Raw genomic sequence first — 21,443 nt, 5'->3', positions numbered from 1 at the left:
TCTCTCTCTCTCTCTCTCCTCTCTCATTAGTCAGGGCTCTCTAGAGAACTTACAGAATGAATCTCCCTGTATATATAGAGAGGGGTTATTAGAATGACTTGCAGGTTGTGGTCCAGCTAATCCAACATTGACTGTCTATGAATGGAAGGTTCAAGAATCCAGCAGTTGTTCAGTCCCTGAGGCTGGATGTCTCAGCTAGTCTTCAGTATAAGACAGAATTCTGAAGAAGCAGGTCCTAACGCCAGTGAAGGAATGGACCTACTAGCAAGGGTGAGAGCAAGCAGGCAAAGACTAAAAGCTTCCTTCTTCCATGCCCCATATAGGTTTCCAGTAGAAGGTGTAGCCCGGGTTAGAGGCGGGACTTCCCACCTCAAAAGATCTGGGTTGGAAGTGATCCTCCCACTTCAAATTAAGCAAAAATCCCTCACAGGTGTGCCCCTCCACTTTGGGGGTTTAAGTTAATTCCAGATGTAGTCAAGTTGACAACCAAGAACGACCATCATACTTTCTTCCTTTTCTCTTTATTTCTTTCAAGACAGGATTTCATGAAGGTTTGCTTCAAACTCGCCATGTAGCTGAAGATGCTCTTGAACGTCTGACCCTCTCGTCTCAAGCTCACCACGGCTGAGATTATAGGTGTGAGCCACCGTACTCTGTTTATGCTGTGCTGAGGATGAAATACAGGGGTGCATGCAAGCTAGACAAGCCCTCTGCCAGCTGAGCCACATCCCTAGCCCTCCCTTCCTCCCTTCTTCCTTCCCACCCTTCCTTCTTCCGTCCCTCCCTCCTTCCCTTCCTTTCTTCCTTCCTCCCTCCCTTCTCTCTTCCCTCCCTCTCTCCCTCTGTCCCTCCCTCCCTCCCTTCCTTTTTTCCTTGTTTTTTTTTTTTTTAAATTTTGATACAGGGTCTTCTTATGTAAACCAGGCTGACCTGGAACTCCCAGCAGTCTTTATGTCTCTGCCCCCCAAATGCTGGGTCATCAGGCTTGCAGCATCACACCTAGTGATTTGGACTAATTATTTAAATGCTCTTTTACCTATGCCTTTCACTATAAACCAGTAAGAAGAGTAGAGATGGACCCATCGATAGCCTGATGAAGATTGGGTGAAGCAAGGGTCAGGACCACAGCTGAACATCATCAAACTAGAGAAGCCATAGGCTGGGAAGGCAGAACTCCTGCCTCCTGCCTGTGGCCATTGAAGTTGCTGTCACCAAAGCCAATGAACCACGCTCTAGGCCACATGGCCTGAAGCAGCTCCACCCCCAAGCTCCTAAGTAGAACCCACAAGACTCCTGCTTGCTTCCTAACTTAGTGGAAGCTGGGGGAGGGAGGGTCTGTGAAGCACTTAGTTAGATGGGAATTTAAGTACCACCCCCATGTGATGATTCGAGAGGCTGTGCCAGGCTTCTGAGCTTGTGGTACTAAAGAGCCCACTGCCTCGGAGACAGGCCAGGCAGGTGCAGGCGGCTTTGGCTCCTTACAAACCCCAGCCCTTACCCCAGCTCCAATGCCCTTAATGTTCTTGGAGTCTGGCTTTGCTTCCAGAGCCGCTTTTTTGCCTGTAAGGCACACAACAGAATCTGTACCCATAAATTCCTCCCTTTAATTAACATAGCTCTTGCTGCTCTCCCACGTTACAAAATTGGTAACTCATTAATTGTAGAAAAACCAAAGGAAAAGATGGGAGAGAGCGGTCATCCTGCTCCATGGCGATGAGCCGGGAAATTAGCCGAGTGCAGGGTCACCAGAGGGAGCTGCCTGAGAGGACGCTTCGGGATTTGGGGACAGTGAATGAAGGTCGATGTACCCAGACTCTCGGGGGCCTCAGGTTCCACAGGTGCTGTCCCTAAGGCCCTTCAGCTGTTCAAGTCCACCTCACAGACACGTCTTCACCTTGTTTTGCCCGGCCACGGTGGGAGCACCTGGCCAGCGTCACCTCTCCCTGCCTTCCCAGTCTCTTGCTTTTCATCTTAGCTCTAGGTTTTGTGTGTGTTTAACGGACATAAAACAGGGTCATTTGAAGTCTACACACTGTTGATTTTCACGATTAAACAGCCACCTGTAAGGACCAGGACCAGAACAGCGCCAACGCTCCCCACCCCACATCAAGACTCCCTTGATCCCGCCCAGTCAGAATGCCCTGCCTGTTTTCATCTCTAGGCGGAGGCTGGTTTGCTTGGGTTTAAACCGCGTGTAGTGGAGAGTTTGGCTCCACCTCATTGGCTCCACCCTGCGCCTGTAAGCTTGTTTTGTTATGAAGCTGTTCTGTGGATGTAGCTGTTTCCTGCCTGTACATCCCATGGCATGAAACACACACAACTGCCACAGTTGGTTCATTCTTTCCTCTCTTGAGAGCTGTTTAGTTTTCAGGTTTGGACTGAGACAGATGAAGAGGGGCCGGACTCCCCAACCTTGGTTTCTGCCTTCAAGTCACAGATAGAACCCTCCTAGTTATGACACCTACGGTTCAAGGCTTGCGAGGGACTTTCCCACAGATTCCACCTGAGTGAAGGAGTGTCCAGCTCTAGCTGGTCCAGAACCAGGGAGCCTCCCTCTTCTCCCTGGGAGAGCCGGACCAGACACCTGCCTTTCTCCACACCCTCTCCCCTTTTCTCCAGTATGAATCAATGTATGGCCTCATTCCCTTTCAGTCTCCAGTTGGGCTGAAGAGCTCCAGGCTGAGCTGGGTATCACCAGCCGCCACGCTGGTGGGCAGCAAAGCTGTTGTTACTGAAGCAGCCGTGAGCCCTCTTGTGCTGGTCTCAAACATTTGTTTATTCATTTCTCTTCATGGAGACGGTAGCTCAGGCTAGGTTTGAACTCACTACACAGCACAGGATGACTCTGGGATTCTGATCCTCCTGCCTCCACCTCCCGAGTGCTGGCATCGTAGATGTGCCCTGCCATGCCTGGTCTCTGCAGTCCTGGGTATTGGTCCTAGGGATTCGTGCACCTTAGACAAGCAATTTGCTGACTGATCGCTGCCCCCAGCCTCTTGCCATTCGATTTTGGGCTTTCTGAACTGCCTCACTCCCGATAGCTACTCCTTCCCTACCTCCTCCCAGCTCCTCAGTGTGTCTGACGCACTGCAACTGCCTTGTGCAACCTCCTGCTGAGGCCATTTCTCCCCTGAGGCCCATGGCTCATCTGGTCCCTCTCTGTGTTTACTCTGTGATCTTTATCTACACAGCCTCCAGGGGTGCCTTGTCACCCCAGTGAGTCCTACCTTGTGTCTTCTAGTCATTTAAGGGGGTTGTCTAAGCTTAGACACCCCAATCTCTGGTGCTGCTGCAGTTGGTATCATGGGCAGCTAGCCAGTGCCTTTCCTGGACCCAGGGTTTTTATCCAAACAAGCATCCTGAGGGCAACAACAGCTGTTGGAGCCAAGGGGCCAAGTTCCAGGTAGCCATAATAGGTCGCAGCACACAGATGATGAGGGCATTCAGGGGGTGAGAGTCAGGAGGGTCATCAAGCAGGCGACACCCAGCTGTGCCACGTGGGTGGTCCCTGGGAGGATTCACTGATGGCAGATGTCATGTGAGAATTGACAGGAGAACTGAGAACTGAGAGGAGGCGGACAACAGGCCTCTTTCACTGTACTGCCCCGACAGTCACTTCTGTTGAGACCTGTAGAACGGAAAGAATTCACTCGTGCAGGTGCTGCCCAGGCTTTCCTGTTTGTTTACACGCATGCCTGTCTCTGGGCTTCGTGTGCAGAGATGCTGTGAGTGGCTGTAAAACCATATCTTCTGCTTTCCTTCACACCTGTCTAGGCTGTCTCCACATGGTCCCCACACACAGCAACATCCATGTGCACACGAGCAGCAGCCAAGGCACCTGAACCAAGATTCTAGGATTTCCCTTGACCCACCACTGCCCAAACCCCATTTCTAGTTACATCCTCATCCCAGCGCTAGGAGAGCTCTTGGCTGTTTCCATGGCTGACATCTGTTCTGGACAAAGGGTCACTGTGTAGTCCTGCCCTCATTTCAGATGGTGCTAATATCACTGGATGATGATGAGCGTCTGTCTAGATGGACCTGGCAGCAGGAGCCGTGATGGTGCAGCAACCACTAGAGGGCAGCAGAGTCCACAGAAGCAATGGCCCACTAGGCTCCAGTGTTGGGGCCCCGGGGAGAGGACCCAGGAGGGGGTGTTCCTTTCTTGATTCTTGCTGGGTGATCTGGAGTCCACTTGGACCCTCACCTGCTACTTTAGTGGGTTGTCTGAGCCCAGGGAGAGGGATCCAGAGAACCAGTCTGGGCCAGCTAGTGACTTTTAGACTGGGAAGATCACCCAACTCCTCTATGAGTGTTTCTGTGCTTTTAAAATAGCAATAACACCCCCCCACACACACACATCCTAGTAGTGGTGTTGGTTAATACAACCAGTGAACACTTACTCTAGGCTGGATATCAGCAACTTCCAGAACCTTCTCTCGTTTAGTTTTTCTCATCTGCCCTCCTGAGGAACTTAAGATAGGGATGGGACCAGTGTCAACACCTAGCCGATGCCCGGCTCCTTGCTCAGTGCACTCAGCTCTTGGTATGACCTGCTCCCAGTCATGCAGCTTTCTTGACTCTCTGTGCTAGACAGAGGAGCACACTGGTTGGACAATAAGGAATGGAGGCATTGGGGCCAGCTGACACGCAGGGGTTCATCCCACACATCATGGGCACGGAGCTCCTCTGGAAAGTCACTGAGCAGCTCTGGCCGCCATTAAGAAAGCCTGAGGCTGGCACACACGTGACCTAGCTATAGTTCCCAGAACTACTGAGCCCCTAGTTGGCCCAATCTCCTAGGCTCCCTCCGGCTCCCTCTACCTATGTGGTGCTTGGGGGAAAGACAGAGGAATCTCAATAGTAGTTTCTTACTAGAGGCCTCAGACGAATAAAGAGCAGAAAGGGTGGGAGGGAAGGGGGATCCATGGGTTCCCAGTTCCCCTCCCCAGTACTGCTGAGCAGTCTTCCTAGACTCTGCAATTTTATTCTTAAAGAAAAAAAAAGTTCTGATGCTAAAATTAACATCATCAACAACAACAAAAAAAATCTAAACCACCAGACTAGATAATTCCTAAGGCCCCTCCTTGTCCTAAATATTTTATGAAAACCTTTCTGGAACTATTTATATTTTTAGTATTGCATTCATTTTTTCCCTAGTAGGCAAAGACTTTTTTTAACCCTAAAATGATTTTTCTCCAGTTTCAAGTGTTCCCCACACCACCCGTTACTTTTATTTTTGATTTTTTTCTTCCTTCAGATTTTCTATTAAATCTTAATTTTGCCCTGCTTTGGGTTCTGTCTCCAACTTCACCAGCTGCAAGCGTGTCCCTCAGTCTCCTCCTTCTAATCAGCGTGGAACCTTCTCTCTGGGGCTTTGCTACACAGCCACCATCATCATCTCCTCGGGCCCTGTCTGCACCCAAACTGTGATGTTTCTCAAAGGACTCAGTGCCGGGAAGATCACGGGCATCCCAGGGATGGGTCGCTGGAGCCCGATAGAAGCGAGTTTGCAGCTAACAAGAGAAAAGAGCCTTTCCTGAGGCAAGAAAAGAGAGGGCCGCGTAAGCGCACGCCTTTTCATCTGCTGTGGGTCTACTCGCCCAGCGTCTCTTTTGAATGCCGAGATAAATCCATTTTATTTGAATAAATTCCACATTTTGAGCAGTTTTCGAGGTGTATTAGGAAGGGTGGGCTTTGACCCCTGTGTGCTGGTGAGCATATCAAACAGCATCCATTCTGCTGGGGCTAACGCATCACGAGGAGAAACGTGACTTTGCTGGGAAACGCGCTCCCTTCCATCCAGCCTGCAGCGGGGCTCTGAAGGCGAGCTCAATGTTTTCTACAGATACTGCTCCAACCCGTCCCCCTTTCTCTGCCGACTCTATGCCTCCTGGAAGGAAGCCAGCCATTTCCCCACAGAGATAGTTAATCAGTCAGTATCAGGGAAGCAACTAATCACCAGTCAATCAATAAACCAATCGGGGAACACCGTTATCTCTTAAGTCTTAAGATCACGTCAGTGTTTGTGCAGGTGAGCATGAGAAGATCAAGTACCACCCGCACAAACTCCTACTCAGTGTAAAGGAAACTCCAGATTATAAACTCGTGATGATGGCACATCACGTTGTGATGGTGTCAGCACTTGCGACATGGAGGCAGGAGTATGAGGAGTTCAAAGCCAACCTCGGATACATAGTAGGTTCGAGGCCAGACTGGACTACATGAGACTCTGTCTCAAAAACCTCAAGACAAGGAACTAGGGAGATGGCTCAGTTGCTGAAGTTTTTGCTGCATGTACAGGAAGACCTGAGTTTGGATCCCTAGCGTGCCTACATACAAAGCACATGTGACGGCGAATGCATGCGATCGCAGCGCTAGGGAGGCAGAGACGGGGGATCCCTGGAACTCCATGGCCAGTCAGCCTCAGTGAGTGGGTGGACTCCAGACACACCGAGAGACCCCATCTAGGCTAATAAAGTGGAGCGCGATTGGGCTGTCTTCTGTCCGCATGTGTGCTCCGTGGCATATTCGCCTCTGCACCCCTCACATGTCGTAGTCACGAAGTCTAAAAGCTAAGCCACGAGGAGAGGGTAGAAGTGGAGGCTTCCTCGAATGCTCTGGGATTTAAGAGAGCTGTTCATATTCCACTAACTCACCGTGTCCTTACTGTTCTGCTTTATAGGACAAGAATGAAAACTCTCTTATGCGCTCATTTGCATAATATAAAGAAAGGCCAAGCAGAGAAGCTCCAAGATGCTATTGGATTGAGATTCTCTGGTTTGCAGCAAACCCAGCACAGCCTTCCTGGGCAGGAGTCGGTGCGTTTATGAAACAGGCATTAACCCAGTGCCTACCGTGGAGACAAGCCTGTAAGCACAGCTGACAGAGCCACTGACTTCCTGATTGGTGGGAAGGTTGGAACCTGACTGTTGGGGGAGCTGCGGGGAGTGGGGTGGGTCTGGAGGAAAGAGACTGAGGCTCTTTAGTGATGGCGGACATTCCAAGGGGGCGTTGTCATGGTCTGTGAGCCCCCCCCCCCAGTGATACCTGCTGATCCTTTTCCTTGTGGGTCCCGGCTGTGAAGGGGAGGATGAGAAGGCATGTCTTCTGCCTCCCCAGCCCCAGAGGGAGTTATAAAGCACGGTGCCCCACCCAGGGCTTTGGAGGCCTTAATATCCTCTTGCAAAGGCAATTCCTGGAGATTCGACTCCTCATTTAGGTCATTCTAGACTTAAATATTAATTTTGTTGATTGTGTTCCTTAGATCAAAACTGGGAGATGTCCATCTCAAGGGGAAAAAAACTAATAAATTATAAATTGAAAGTATTATTATGAAGGTAATGTCATGGGGAAGGAATTATGAACCACAGCGCAGCTTAAAGAATGTCAGAGAGATGTAAAACATGTTTTAGATTTAGATTTAGAATAGCTTTTTAAAAATTAACATTTGTTGCTCTTAAATATTGATCACCTGGCCTGGGCTTGGGACTGGAGCATCATGGTTAATTTTTTCCCCAAGTCCTGTAAATATATAAATCATAGGGAATCCATCAGGGAAGAGGAAGTGGCTGAATTTGTGAATTTGGGCTTTGAATCTTCTTTTAAAAGACTACATTTCCCAGGGATCACCATATCTGGCCTGGAAACCCTAAGCAGGCTGGTCTCATTGCCTGTGTCTGGCAAGAGAGCCCATGTCTCCTAGTTTTGACAGTTACCAACCCTCCTGGTGACCATGATCCTAACGTCTGGGATGGAACACTCCAGCTTGTCAAGTCTACTCAAGTGCAGGGCAACTTCAGCCATCCATTCAGGCAGCAGATGTTGGAGATGCTGAGGTGGATGGGAACCCATCCCAGGAGCTCAAGTTACAGTGGAGAAAGGAACACTGGAGCCCAGGGCCGGGGGCGTGAGGCGTATGAAGCATGCACAGCCTGGTCCAGGGCTTCCTGGCAGAGGTGACACTGAGAAGCTGGCCTAGAGGCTGGGTAGTACTTAGCCAGGCAAAGAGTGGGCAAGGAAGAACATGCCAGAGCAGGTACACAAGCCTGGAATATCGAAGATGCACAGAAGCTTCCAGAAGCAGAGGGAAGTGGAGTCTTGCTAGCGTGCAGAATGCGGGAGCCAGGCTGCTTAAACAGAGCCAGAGGGATGGGGTGTAGCTTGGTATTAGAGAGCTTGCCTAGCAATCAGGAGGCCTGGGCCTTAGTACTCGACACCACAAACAACAGGCTGTTAACTTTAACAGAAGCAGTCCTTGGGCCTTCTCCGTGAGTAGGATACATTTACCATCTTGTCGTGTCTTCCTGCGGCCTATTTCATAGATGGGTAGCTGAGGTACCCCAGAGGGGACATGTGGCCCGTAGCTAGAGTAGCATGCCCAGGAATTTAACCCAAGCTAGCCTGACTCCAGAACACACTAGCCCTTTTAGGGCTGGGAGGGCTCAGGACAGTGGCGCCTACCTTGGGATACGGCCATGGCCACGCTCTCGCCCAGCCTGTCCTGCTCTCCCTCCACTGGTGCTGGAGTTTCCATGGCCTCTACCCAGGTTGTGGCTCTGCTTTCTCAAAGTGGCATCTGTCCCTGTGTGGCATCCAACGGTTCTTTCCTGCTTCCAAGGGCACAGCTGTGCAAAGGTGGCGGAGCCCTCCCCGCCTCTGCCTGGTTGGGTGCCTTGCTGTTGCACTAGAAGAAAGGCCCTCATCGATCCGGGTCCCTTCAGGGTCTTGCCTTCCTTCCCTGTCTTCCTCTGTGGTCCGGAGACCCCACTGGCAGGGCCGGCGGGATGTTAAGTTTATCCCAGGCTGTCTCTGAGAGGACTTATCTAAATAAAAGCCTGCCAGAAAGTAAGCCTGCCTGGAGAGAGAGCTGTGTCCCAAAGTCTAGGCTGCTCAGAGGCCGAAGGAGGCCATTGTGAGGAGCTGTGGAAGGCTCTGCTCCCTCTGCCCTGCTCCGGGGCTGGGGCTGCTCTGTCGCAGGGGCTGCTGTTTTTGGCTCTTAGCAGGTAGGACTAAAGTGGATCCTGAGAACCAGAATCCTGTCCTCTGGTACATGGAGCACCAATTAGTTCTGGAGCCCGGGGGCATGTCTCTACCTCTCTGGACATCAGGAGAAGGGAAAACTGAATAAAAAAAAATCTTTCTGAAATTCTCTGTCATTTGCCTGAGGCTTCCCAGTTAGACAGGAAAGGCGCCCAGCTCCTGAGCTCAAGAAAGGTTCTATTGGGCAGGCCATGCAGATTCTTTTCCCTAAGCCCTGCTCAGCATTGGCCTGGGGTCTGCAGACCCAGCTTCTGGGAGGCAGGGAGGTTGGGACTGGAATATGTTTGTTGGTGGAGCTAGGTGAAAGTATGCCACGCAGGCTGTGTGGGTCTGGAAATGACAGCCTGGTTGTCCATCTTGCTAGCTAGCACCCTGCCTCAGGAGACTGAGGGGCCAGGTGCTGTCCATGAGCTCGATACCTGAGTCCCCTCTCCTAGAATCTGCCCTCTGTGTTAATCATTCTTACATTTTGTACTGCGGATGCTTTGATATCTTGGGTTTTGCTAACCCTTAGATGGACAGTAAAGACTTGTCGGTGAGCTCAGAGCCTCAATCTAGAGCCACGCCTTAATCACCTCCTTTGTGTGTGTGTCAGTGTGTGTAGATAGGCATGTGCATGTGTGCATGTGTGTGTGGGCATGTTGTTCCTCAGTAGCTCTCCACCTTGTTTGTTTGTTTGTTTATTTATTTATTTATTTATTTATTTATTTATGACAGAGTCTTAACTATATAGCTCTGACTGGCTTTGAACTCACAGAGACCTGCTTGCCTTTGCCTCCCAAGCGCTGGGATTAAGGGCTGTCACACCATGTCAGTCCCAACCCCTTTTGTTTTTTGAGACAGAGTCTCTCGCTGGCCTCAGACTCACAAATGGAGCCTAGCTGCTTGGCTATTGAGCCCTGGGGATCTTCCTGTCTTTTGTCTCCCCAGGACTGGGGTTACAAATACGAGCTGTCATGCCAGGATCTTATGTGGTTCTGGAGATTGAACTCGGGCCGTCACAGTTGTGTAGCAAGCGCTTTGCCAACCGAGCCACCCTTCCAGCTCCCAAACACCCCCATTTACCCTGAGATACTATTGGCTGGCTTTAATCCTTTCAGGGCCAGGTACCAGACAGCTAGGGGAACCAGCTCAGAATTGCAACAAGGCGACAAAAGGCTAAGGAAATCTCCTCTCATCCAGCCCCCAGAGTGAAGGCAGGAAGTCTGTCAGAGAAAAAGCAACTCCTCTGCTCCTCCTTGATTTAAAGTCACTCATGTTGGCATCCACACAGCTGGGTCATAGTTCTCGGTGCCGACTAGCTCACTGCAGATAACATGTCCAATGTGTGGGCTATGGTAACAGCTGCCTAAGATACTTTGAAGAAATGCAAAGCCTGCTTTTGCTAAAAACACTGACTCTTTACTTGGCCCAGATGGCCCTGGAAATGACCTTGGCATCTCTGCCTTCAGAGTGTGTTCGTCTGCTTTCTGTCTTAACCCTTGGGTCAGAATAGGTCTCGCTCTGCACATCATGATAATCGTTTAAAAAATGGTTTGAGGAGGGGCTGGACAGATGATGGCTTAACAGTTAGGAATGCTCACTGCTCTTGCAAAGGACCTGAGTTTGGTTTCCTGCGCCTGCGTGGTGGTTCACTACTGCTCATAACTCCAGCTCCAGGGTATCTGATGTCCTCTTTTGGCTTTTGCGGACTCCTGCACAGACATGGTGCATGTAAACTCACAGAGGTGCACACATGTACATATAAATAAAATTAATGGGTTAAAATGTTCTGGGCTTTGGGAAGACGGTGCGGCAGGTGAGAACACTTGCTGTGCAAGTCCGAGGGCCTGAGTTAGAATCTCCAATACTCACATAAAAGAACAAGCTACAGCCGTGTGGGCAGAGACAGGAGGATCACTGGGGCTTGCAGGCTGCCTGCCTGACTCCAGGTTCTGTGGGAGGCCCTTTAGCAAGGAAATAAAGTGGAGAGGAATGGATCAAGACTTCTGGAACTTTTTGGCCTCTGTGTACACCCATACACCTCCTTATGCATGCAAACTACATACACACATATACATATGCACTTGCATACAAACATATGCAAAACAAAATAATAAATAAAATATTTTGTTCAAGACTGTAACGAAGGATGAATTTGGTCTATTGCCCACTGGAGCTGTCCTGTGTTTCTTCTGATCTATCCCATGCCTCTCAGGAGCTCAGCACCTCCAGCCTTGTCACAAGACCCAGAGGAAATGATAAGGCCAGGACATTTAGACAAGCAGATGACAGCAGCCACAGGAGGGACTCGGCAGTCCCTGGGTTAAGCCACTGCCCATTAGCCTGCCATCCCCAAGGCCAATATGTTTATGCACAAGAAAGAAAATATCTTTTGGGTCTGTGCCTATAACCAGCAAAAGTGACCAGATCGCCCACCCTAGCAGATCAATAGAAGCTTGCTCAGAGGGCAGCCTGGTGACCTCTTTGGTCAGTGCTGGCTCCTTTGCTCTCTGGAGGTAGTCTCGATACAGCCTTTCCTGTCTTGTTTTCAATATTTGGCTCCATCTCATATCCATTGTTCCCAGGTGGGAGGACCCCATCTAAATCACAGGGACCCACTGAAGTCATCTGAATGACCTCACTCCGCTTCACTTGCCACTTCCCAGGTGGAACGTGAACAAGGCTCAGCACCCGCTGTGCCCTGACCAGCCCTGTTTCTTTCCTTTATGGCCCTTCCTCTTAGCATCTGTGGGCCCAACCATCTGTCTCCCTCTCCTTCCTCTTCTTGCATTTCCCCTTCTCCTTCTTCCCTTCTCCTCTTCTTCCTTTGTTCTTCCTTCTGTTTTTTAGTGGTGAGGCTAGAACCCAGGGCCTCATGTATACTTGGCAAGCTCTGCCACTGAGCCTTACATGCAGGGGACAAAGCATCTTCCCCACACTGACATCTCTTGATCCACTGCCCCCGCCACCGCAGAACACAATCTACATTTAAATCAGGGGTGCCTGGGTCAGTCCCTACTTGGGACAGACAGTCTGGGAGAAGGGCCCACTTTTTTGAGGGAGGGGTCAGGAGAGGAGAGGAGTGAGAATAGGCCAGCAAGGGTTGGGAGTCTGAGGTGTGAGTCCTACTCCTGGCTCTGGGGTGACTCTCACACCTCACTGTGAGGAAGACAGGGCAGTAGGACCATCAGCATCATCTACGATGAGTGTTCTGTCCAAGGTGCTGAATGGGGCTGGATCACCTACCCAGCCTACTGGGCTCTTCGTGGCTGCAGGTCTTTTTGTTGGGACCCTAGGGCAAGTGACTGCCTGGCTGGGAATGAGGAGTCTGGTAACCCTCTGCCCTCACTCTTGTGGTCGAGGTCTTGGCCCTGGGAGTTCTTGCTGTGGTCCTAGTTGACTGGACAAATGGGCACATGTCCTACCAATTTGACTCTCTCATCCTGGTACCTGAAGGCAGTACCAGGAAGTGTAATATTTCTGCTTGGGGATGGTGGGTGGCTCCTGGAGCTGGGGAGCCTCAGGGCAGCTGGGTGCTGTGGAGGAAGAGGCACCAAGGGAGCAGGCAGGGAGAGCAGAGAGCAAACACAGGATTTGCTGAGGCAGCATTCCAGCGGCCGAGCGGAAGAAAGTGGGGGCCATTTGTGAAGTCTCAGGAGGTTTCACAGGGGGGTTGAGCTGTCTCCCCCAGAAGCTCCTTGCCTGGGGCCCAGCTGTTGCTCCAGCCACAGTCGCTTCTCCTGGGGAGAGAGCGCTGACAGAATGGTAGCCAGGACACCGTGAGGCAGTCAGTCAGGGTGGCCGCGGCACTCTCCACCCATATGTGGATGTATTCATCTTTTAGGAGTCCAAAGATCCCCAGTGGCAGAGCTGGGGGATCCCAACCACAGACCCGAGGAGCCGGGTGTCTGTGTGTATCACGCCACATGGCAGCCTTCTGGTGACAGTCCCGTGTCTTGCTATTACAGCTGCATCCTTTCCTGTCTTGTTTCTCTTCCCCTTTCATGACCTCCCCAACCTTCCCCTGACACCTCATCAGAACAAACACCTCTCAAAGCACGATCGATACAGGGAGAGGAGAAATTTTCAAAAAATAACAGGGTTCTTTAATTAAACTCTCCGTAAGTTCTTAAATCCATGAGCTTTTCTGGCTAATCTGAAAGCAGGACTCTGTCCATCCCTGACTTTGAGGTGGAATGACCCCTGACCTGGGGTGGAGGGAGATGTTGATCTTTGTTTTTTTGGACCACTTCATCATTGCATAGTTTTCTCCACAGTGGGTGGTTTCCAGCCCCACACTGGGTTCTTCTCAGAGAAAGTCCTCTGCCCAGTTCTGCTGGCCATGCTGGTCAGGGCGGCCTTGGTCTTGCAGCAGGCCCTTCTAGGAGAGGAGGGGTGGGAAGGTGGCAGTTCATGTCAGTCAGAGTGTGAGCACGGAAAGGCCTGGAGAGGCCACTAGGACCCTCTCAGTGGAAGGGACCTCCCAAGGTCATTGAGAGAGTGGGTGGCGGTCCTAAAGCCAGTAGATGTGCATGTCATTTTAATCTTTTAGTCTCGTAGTGACTCTGTGAAGTAAATGTGTACCCTCTATGTGCAGATGGGAAGGCAGAGGCCCGCAGAGGCAAGTTACCTACTCACCTAAGGTCCCTGGTTAGAGAGAGAGAGAGAGAGAGAGAGAGAGAGAGAGAGAGAGAGAGAGATAGAGAAAGAGAGAGAGAGGGCCTTGAGTGACAAGCCGTTAGATCCCCCAGTGCTCAGTTTCTCTCCTGGGAGGATAGGCTGACTTAGGAGCACTTTGGGAACGGATGGTGCCAGACCTAGGCATCCTGAGGCAGCATCAGCTTCCTCCCCACTGTGGACAAGGACAGAAAGCCTGCAGTCCCCCATGGAGTGGCAGGATGGCACACCCCTGTGAAGTGCCTGCAGCCTTGGGCCTCAGCCATGGGGTCAGTGCCAGCCCTACCACAGGCATCGTCCAAAAGCGCCAGCAAGGCCCTGGTTCCCTGCAGCACATCCACAGCCGATAACACCAGTGTCCTTGTGGGATGGCCACTTGGTGCCCAGACCTGAGCTTGGTGATGACCCTGTCCCTAAAAGGCCCACAGTCCAGTCCAAAAAAAGAACCTGAGACACACAGGAGCCCTTTCAGAATACAAGGATGCTAACTGGGCAGTGTCTGGGATTTGGAGACTGTGCCCATTTGCTAGGGGGCTGGCCTTGGAGATGGCTGCCCAGGCCCACAGTCCAACATAGCGGCTTGCAGTTCAGCACATTGGATCCCTTGACTCTGCGAGCTCCAGCTAAAGGTCCCACACAACTTTTGGGGCTAGTGACAAGGTATGCACTGATACTCCGAGACTTGGCCTTCTTCCCTGGAGACAGACTGAGGGAAGAGGAGGAGGTCTAAGGAATAGAGAGCGCAGAGGGAAGGCCAGACCACAGAGCTGACTCCTTAGAAGAGATGTCAGTGGTACCCTTCAGAGAGCCCCACCCTCTTCCTCTTCCTCTTCCTCCTCCATTCATCGCCTCTCCCTCTTCCTCCTGCGTCTCCTCCTTTTCCTGCCTCTGCCATCTCCTCTTTTCTGCCCCTTCTCTTCTAATACCTTCATTTTATAGCTTGAAGTATGTATCTCCAGTTCTTTTTTCTTTTTTAAAGCACTCTGTGAGGCTTCTCATTCTTCAATATGCCATATCCTCAAAACTCTTTCCATACCTATGACTAAATGACTGTATATTCAATTCCTGTCTCTTGTGCCAAGCTGAAGGTTCTCCAAGGGCACAGGCCCCATCTTCCCGCCTTCCAGCTGCAGCTGAGTGCCTGGGCTGGGGCTGGGTCCAGAGGAGGGATGTATCAACATCCAGAATGAAGGAGCGGGTGGGGAAAGGATATGGTGCCCTGCTGAAGGGCTCTTCCAGCCCTGCCTCTGTAGAGCTTGGAGCCCTCCAGGACTGTGAAGCCAGGCTGGATAAGGACATCATCCAGGATGAGGTCATAAGGACATACCCAAGAGGGGGTTCTATCAGGACCACCAGGAGCAAAATTTGACAAAGGATCACCTTTGGGATGGGGCTAGCATGGTTTGGGCATCAGCATCTCCTTTTCTTTCTGCTTTCCTGGTTGCTCCTGGGGTCACTAGGACTTGCTACTTGCCTGGGCCTCTGGCGGCCTTCCTGTCCTGTGTCTCCTTGCCACTTCCTCACACTCTGGTGGCAAGCATGGCCTTTGCAGGGGAGTACTTTGGGGAGACAGAACGTGTCCTAGTTTCTTGAGTTGAGAGTGTCGCCTAACACAGCAGAAGGCACTTTGCAGACCGGATTAAATCAAGGATGTCAAGCTGTGGGGTGTGGTTTGAAGGTGAGATCTCCCTCACCAGCCCATGTGTTTCAATATTTGGACCCCAGCAGAAGACACCCTGCTGCTCATGAAACTTTGGGGCTTGGGCCAAGCTAGTAGACATAGGCCACCAGGGGTGGGCTTGGAAGGTAGGTTTCCACTCTCGGTCAGCTACCATGATGTGACCAGCTGCTGGTGACAGGGACTGAGGCACTCTGCTGCTTGCCTTCTCCTGAAACCCTGAGCCAAAGTAGATCTTCCCCCACCCGAAGTTGCTTCTCTGGCATTTTGCCACAGCAATGAGACAGCCAATGAACACAGGTGAGTTTCCTGGGCTCTGAATCGAGCCCAGAACACAGAGATCTTTCTAAGAGACTGGCAAAGCCGGGCGTGGTGGCTGATGTCTACGATCCTAGCACTTGGGGAGGCAGGAGGATCAGGAGTTCAAAGCCAGCCTCAGCTACCTAACATATTCCAGGTCAGCTTGGGCTGTGTGAAACCAACCCTCTCAAAGTGGGGCGGGGTGGGGGGAGAAACGATGGAGAGGGGTTCAAATTTAAGAAAGAAGCTAGGATGGTAGTGTATGCTTATAAGCTTATACTCTTAACACATGGGAAGCTGAGGCAGGAGGATTATAAGTTCCAGGTCAGCTGGGTTTCATAGCAAGACAGAAAAACAAACAAGGAGTGGAGATGGGACAGTGGAAACAGAACCAGAGACCAAGGGAAGTTGAAGACACCCTGCTGGTTCTGAAGACAGAGGAGCAAGGAGCGAGGAAGGGTGTGGGCAGCTTTCCTAGCTTAGCACGGGTGCTGATATTGTGGGTTAGGACCTTCTGTCTCTAGAGCTGTCACACGCTGGGTGTTGTCTGAGCAACAGTTTAATGATAGTCCTTTCCCTAGCCCCCGTCACTTTTCCATTCTATAGTAAACTTTGGGAGCCCAGTGGAGGCTGCCCTGCCTTCACGCGAGGCTCCTTAGTCCAGCTCTGTCTCTGTGGCTGCTGTGTGACCCTAGAAAGCTGCTTGACCTTACTGAACCACCATTATCTCCTTGACGGAAGGGCAGCACCCAGCCCACAGTGTTCCTGCAGAAGAGAAGAAATTGTACAGGGCTTGCTACAAACCTGTCCCAGTTATTCTGTGTGTTTGTGTGCGTGTGTGTGTATGTGTGTGTGTGTAGTGTGTGTATATGTGTGTGTGTGTGTGGAGTGTGTGTATATGTGTGTGTGGAGTGTGTATGTGTGTGTATGTGTATATGTGTGTGTGTGGAGTGTGTGTGTATGTGTGTGTATGGAGTGTGTGTGTGTATGTGTGTGTGTATGTGTGTGAGTGGAGTGTGTGTGTGTATGTGTGTGTGTATAGGCCAGAAAACAACCTCCAGTGTTGTTCACTGGGTGCTTGTCCCCTCCCTAGCCCTTGAGGTACAAGTGTGTGCATGTCTTTTCAAAAATTATTATTATTAAATTTATTTATTTATTTTTGAGGCTGAGTCTCACTATGCAGACCAGGCTGAGCTTGAACTCACAGAGGTCTACCTGCTTCTGTCTTCCATGTACTGGGGTTATAGGTGTGTGTTATCTTACTGGTCTTGATCTCTTTCTCTTCCTTCTGCCCTCCCTTCCTTTCTTCCTTCCTTTCTTTCCTTTCCTTTTTTCTTTCTATTTGTTTATTTATTTATTTAGGTTTTTTCGAGACAGAATTTCTGTGTAGCCCTGGCTGTCCTGGAACTCTGTAAACCAGGCTGGTCTCAAACTTGGGTCCACCTGTCTCTGCCTCAAGAGTTCTGGGAATTAAAGGAGTGTACCATTGAACTGAGTGGTGGTGGTGCACACCTTTAATCCCAGCACTTGGGAGGCAGAGGCAGGCGGATCTCTGTGATTTCGAGGCCCAGCCTGGTCTACAAGAACTAGCTCCAGGACAGGCTCCAAAGCTACAGAGAAACCCTGTCTTGAACCTCCCTGCCTACTGAAAAAAAAAAAGATGTGTACCACTACTACTTGGTTTTCTTTTCTTGTTAAAAGTTTTTGTGTGTACATTGGTGCTTTGCCTGCATGCATGTTTGTGTGAGAGAATTGGATCTACTAGAACGTGAGTTACAGTTGTGAACTGCCATTTGGGTGCTGGGAATTGAACCCAGGACCTCTGGAAGAGCAGCCTATAGTCTTAACTGCTGAGCTAGTCCTCCAGCCCATTCCCCTTTTCTTTCTTTCTTTCTTTCTTTCTTTCTTTCTTTCTTTCTTTCTTTCTTTCTTTCTTTCTTTCTTATTTTGTTTCTTTTGAGACAGGGTTTCTCTGTGTAGTTTTGAAGCCTGTCTTCCCCTAGGTCTGTAGATCAGGCTGGCCTTGAACTCACAGAGATTCACCTGCCTCTGCCTTCTGAGTGCTGGAGTTAAAGGTGTGCTCCACCACTGCCCAGCTCTCTTTCTTCTCTCTCTCTCTCTCTCTCTCTCTCTCTCTCTCTCTCTCTCTCTCTCTCTCTCTATCTCTATCTCTCCTGAGTTCTGGGTATCCAACTCAAGCCATTGTACTCACAAGGCAAACACTTTACCAGCTGAATCCCCCTACCAGGATCATGTGCCCAGACTAACTCTGCTGGGTTTGTAAAAGTGACAGTGTGTTTAAGGGACATGGGGCCAGGCAGCAGAATCAAGGATACCATCAAGGCCCCCCACCCCCCAGTGCCCAGTTTCTACCTCTATAAAGGCCAAATTGCTTATTATAGCTGTAGGGCAAGGATCGACTGGTCAACAGGTTCGGCTTGGCCTGACACTGTTTTGTAAAATAAGAATTTACTGTCAATGCATTAAATTTGAGTAATCTTGGGTAAAATTCAATTTGTGTTTCTCCTCAAAGACTGGAAGAAGCCTGAGACCAGGGGTCACAATTATTCCAGTGTGGACTGATGGGGGACCAAGAGCAGCTGCCTATTCAGGACTGAGTCTGTTGTCCCCTTTGTCACAGTCCTTTCTGTTCCCTGAGGCATCCTGCTCCTTCTCCTTAGGGGTTCTGCTGTCCCCCATCAAGGCGTTCCTGGTTTGAGACCCTTACCTTCTTGCCCACTGCTATGAATCTGTGGAAGCCAGCCGTGAATCTGTGTCCCCTATCCCCCAAAGACTGTTTCTCTTGGGAGATTTAAACTTGAACACCCTGGACTTGCCCCCGGCACCAAACCAATACTCCTGCAATGATGTGGCCGGGACACCACTCTTCAGACGCCTGCAGCCTCAACTCTCATGGATCCCAGCATTAAGCTGTCTGTCCTGCCCCATTGCTGTCCATCAACTGTCCTGGTCACAGACTCCCATTTGTCCCACGTCCTTCCACCCTTCCCAAATGTCACCAGGGAGTCCTTCTGTGGCAGAGCTCACGATTCAATAAATTAATTGTGTTCTTACTCTGTAACACAGACTTGCCTGGAACCCATTGTGTAGCCCAGGCTGGTCCTAAACCAGAAGCAATCCTTCTGCCTCAGCCTTCAGAGTGCTGAGATTACAGGAATAAGCTAGTGCACCTGACCTATGCCTTACTTGATTTATTTGAAAACTGTATTGACTTTCGATGTGGAATCCAGGGCCTTGTGCATGCTGGGAAAACAACCCACTAAGGAACATTGACATTTCTTACTCTGAGTACAAAACCTTCAGTGTGTCCATTTAAAAAAAGCAAGCAAACAAACAAAAACCCCAAAACAACAACAACAAAAAACAAATACAAGACTACACTCTTTAGCCTGGGCTAACCTGGAACTCACTATGTAGCCCAGGGTGGCCTTGAACTTGTGACCATCCTGTCTGCCTGTCAGCCTTCAGACTGCTGTGGTTACAGTGAGAGCCTTCACGCTCAGTTAAAGGGTAAGAACTTTCAAACAGACTTTCTTCTTTAGAGAAGCCCTAGGTTGACAGCAGATGGAGCAAGGCATAGAGGTTTCCCATGGTCTTTCGCATTCCCAGCCTCCCCTGCTAGGGCGGGACCCGGTACAATGTGAACTCATAGGACTCATCACTATCACCCAAGGTCTAGCAGCGACCCAAGGTCCACACCGCACATGGTGTGGGATGATTTGTGGTTCGTTATGGTGACATCATATAGATGGTGTCCTTGCCTTCAAATCCCCTCTGGATAACTGAAGCAGAGATAAGAACTCTCTGGTTTTCTTTGGGACTACTGCCAGACTCCTGGTGAGGCAGGAATAGCTAGCCTTGAGCAGTGTTTCTGAAAGGGAAACTGAGGTAAGTCTAGGGAAAGCTGGTGAGAGTCAGAAAACCTACCCCTGGCACTCTGTCGGTATTGCCTCTGCTGCTATGGCTAGATGCATCCGTCTAGCCCCAAAGGCAGTATGGGCTGCAGCTGGTGTCAATGCACAATGTCCTGGGGAGGGGGAATGGGAGTCTGTGCCTTTAAACAGAGATTAGAAGCTCTCTCTCTCTCTCTTTCTCCCCCCCACATCCCCCACCCCCGTCTTCCTTAAAGAGAGAGCTTGTCAAGGTCTGCATCAATAATAGATAATGGGGCTTCAGCATGGCAGGTTCCAGCCAGAGGCTGTTTTGATATTTTTCTAGAGAATTTGTCAGCAATCGGACAGTGGGGAGAGGATAAAGAGGGGAGAGGAGTGGGAGTAGGGGGAGCAGGGGGAGGGATGCCTTAATTAATTTGTCCTCATTTGCATTCTTGCTGTTAAATAATGTATCGATTGGTCTCTGAGTCTCTAGCTCCGGCCCCTCCTCTGGGTCCTGGAGTCCATGAGGAATGAGATTACAGAGGTCTTTGACAGTTGGGGTGGGGGCAGAGTGGGGACACCCCAGAGACCCACAGAGCCTATCCTCAGGACAACCATAGAGGGACACTCCCAACCATCTAGACTATCCTTGAAAGAGCTGGTCCTGGACCAAGTGGTCTGCAAGGAAGCTGGCATGAAGTCTTGAGGGAACCCATGGATGCTCATACTGAATCTATTTTATAGCTGGGAAAACAGGCTTAGAGAAGCCAATACATTTCATAGTCCACACAGCCAGGAAGTGATGGAGCTGGGATTTGATGTGTAGACTTGGCATTAGGTCAGCCTCAAAAATCTCCAAAATTCCCCTCACCTGCAGCCTTGAAAAACTTGCCCTGTACTGGGGAAGCTGCTCTGTTCTCTGGTCAAGGCACTGAGAAAGTGGGTTCCAGATGGGCTTTGGGGTAGAGATGAGGAGACTGGGGCCAAGGAGCTGACCTTCCTCACATGCGGGATGGACACTGGCGTGGGGAAGTTTAGGAAACACAAGGCAGTCTTGACCTTGAGAAGGACGTCCTAGAGCCTTATGAAAATGAAATGTGACCATTTAGTGAGCAGTCACCAGGGGCGTTTCCCAAAAGCCGCAGTCTGCTGTCAAGGTCATATGTAGTCAGGTGACAGATCTCTGCCCCAGCTGTGAGTTTAATTCAATTAGCATCCATCTATAGGATGGACTATAACACGGCCAGTAAAAGGATGTTGTTCATACATTTTTAAATGTAAAAATGCTGGGCTAAAATCTGGAGTGGAACATGAGCCTGTGCCCAAGGGCCTTCCTGATCATACTGGAAGGAGAGCAGTATGTCTCTCTAGCTGATAGCTCAAAATGGTGCAACTTGGGCTATTCATTCTTTAATCTTTGTTCCTAACTTTTTATTACATTTTATTTACTTTGAGGGTAGGACGTGTGTACCATGGCATGCACTTGGAAGTCAGAGCACAGCTTTTGCGAGTCAGTTCTGTCCTTCTACCGTGTGGGTCCTGGGATTGAACTCAGTTTTCCATGCTTTGTAGCACGCCCCTTTACCCACTTAACCATCTGGCATGCCACAAGTGGCCCACTTTCTTCCACACAGCATGTCTTGTGTACCAGTCGCTGGCAGGAAGTCACTGCTGCCGGTGCAAAGGTTTTAGAATCAGAGGGAGCAGAAACCTTCCTTTCGGGACCCTGAGCCTCTGGTGAGAAAACAACATTGTGTTTTATGTGTGTGTGCTAGTCATAGTTCTCCAGAGCAGAATGGGGTTCTCTGGAGAGTTTCAGTCTCTCTCTCTCTCTCTCTCTCTCTCTCTCTCTCTCTCTCTCTCTCTCT

The sequence above is a fragment of the Alexandromys fortis genome, unplaced genomic scaffold, assembly GCF_014885135.2.
Source record: "Alexandromys fortis isolate MF-2015 unplaced genomic scaffold, M_Fortis_MF-2015_v1.1 scaffold_72, whole genome shotgun sequence".
NCBI lineage: Eukaryota > Metazoa > Chordata > Mammalia > Rodentia > Cricetidae > Alexandromys > Alexandromys fortis.
The sequence above is the reverse complement of the archived record's forward strand: the minus strand, read 5'-3'. Positions refer to the sequence as shown.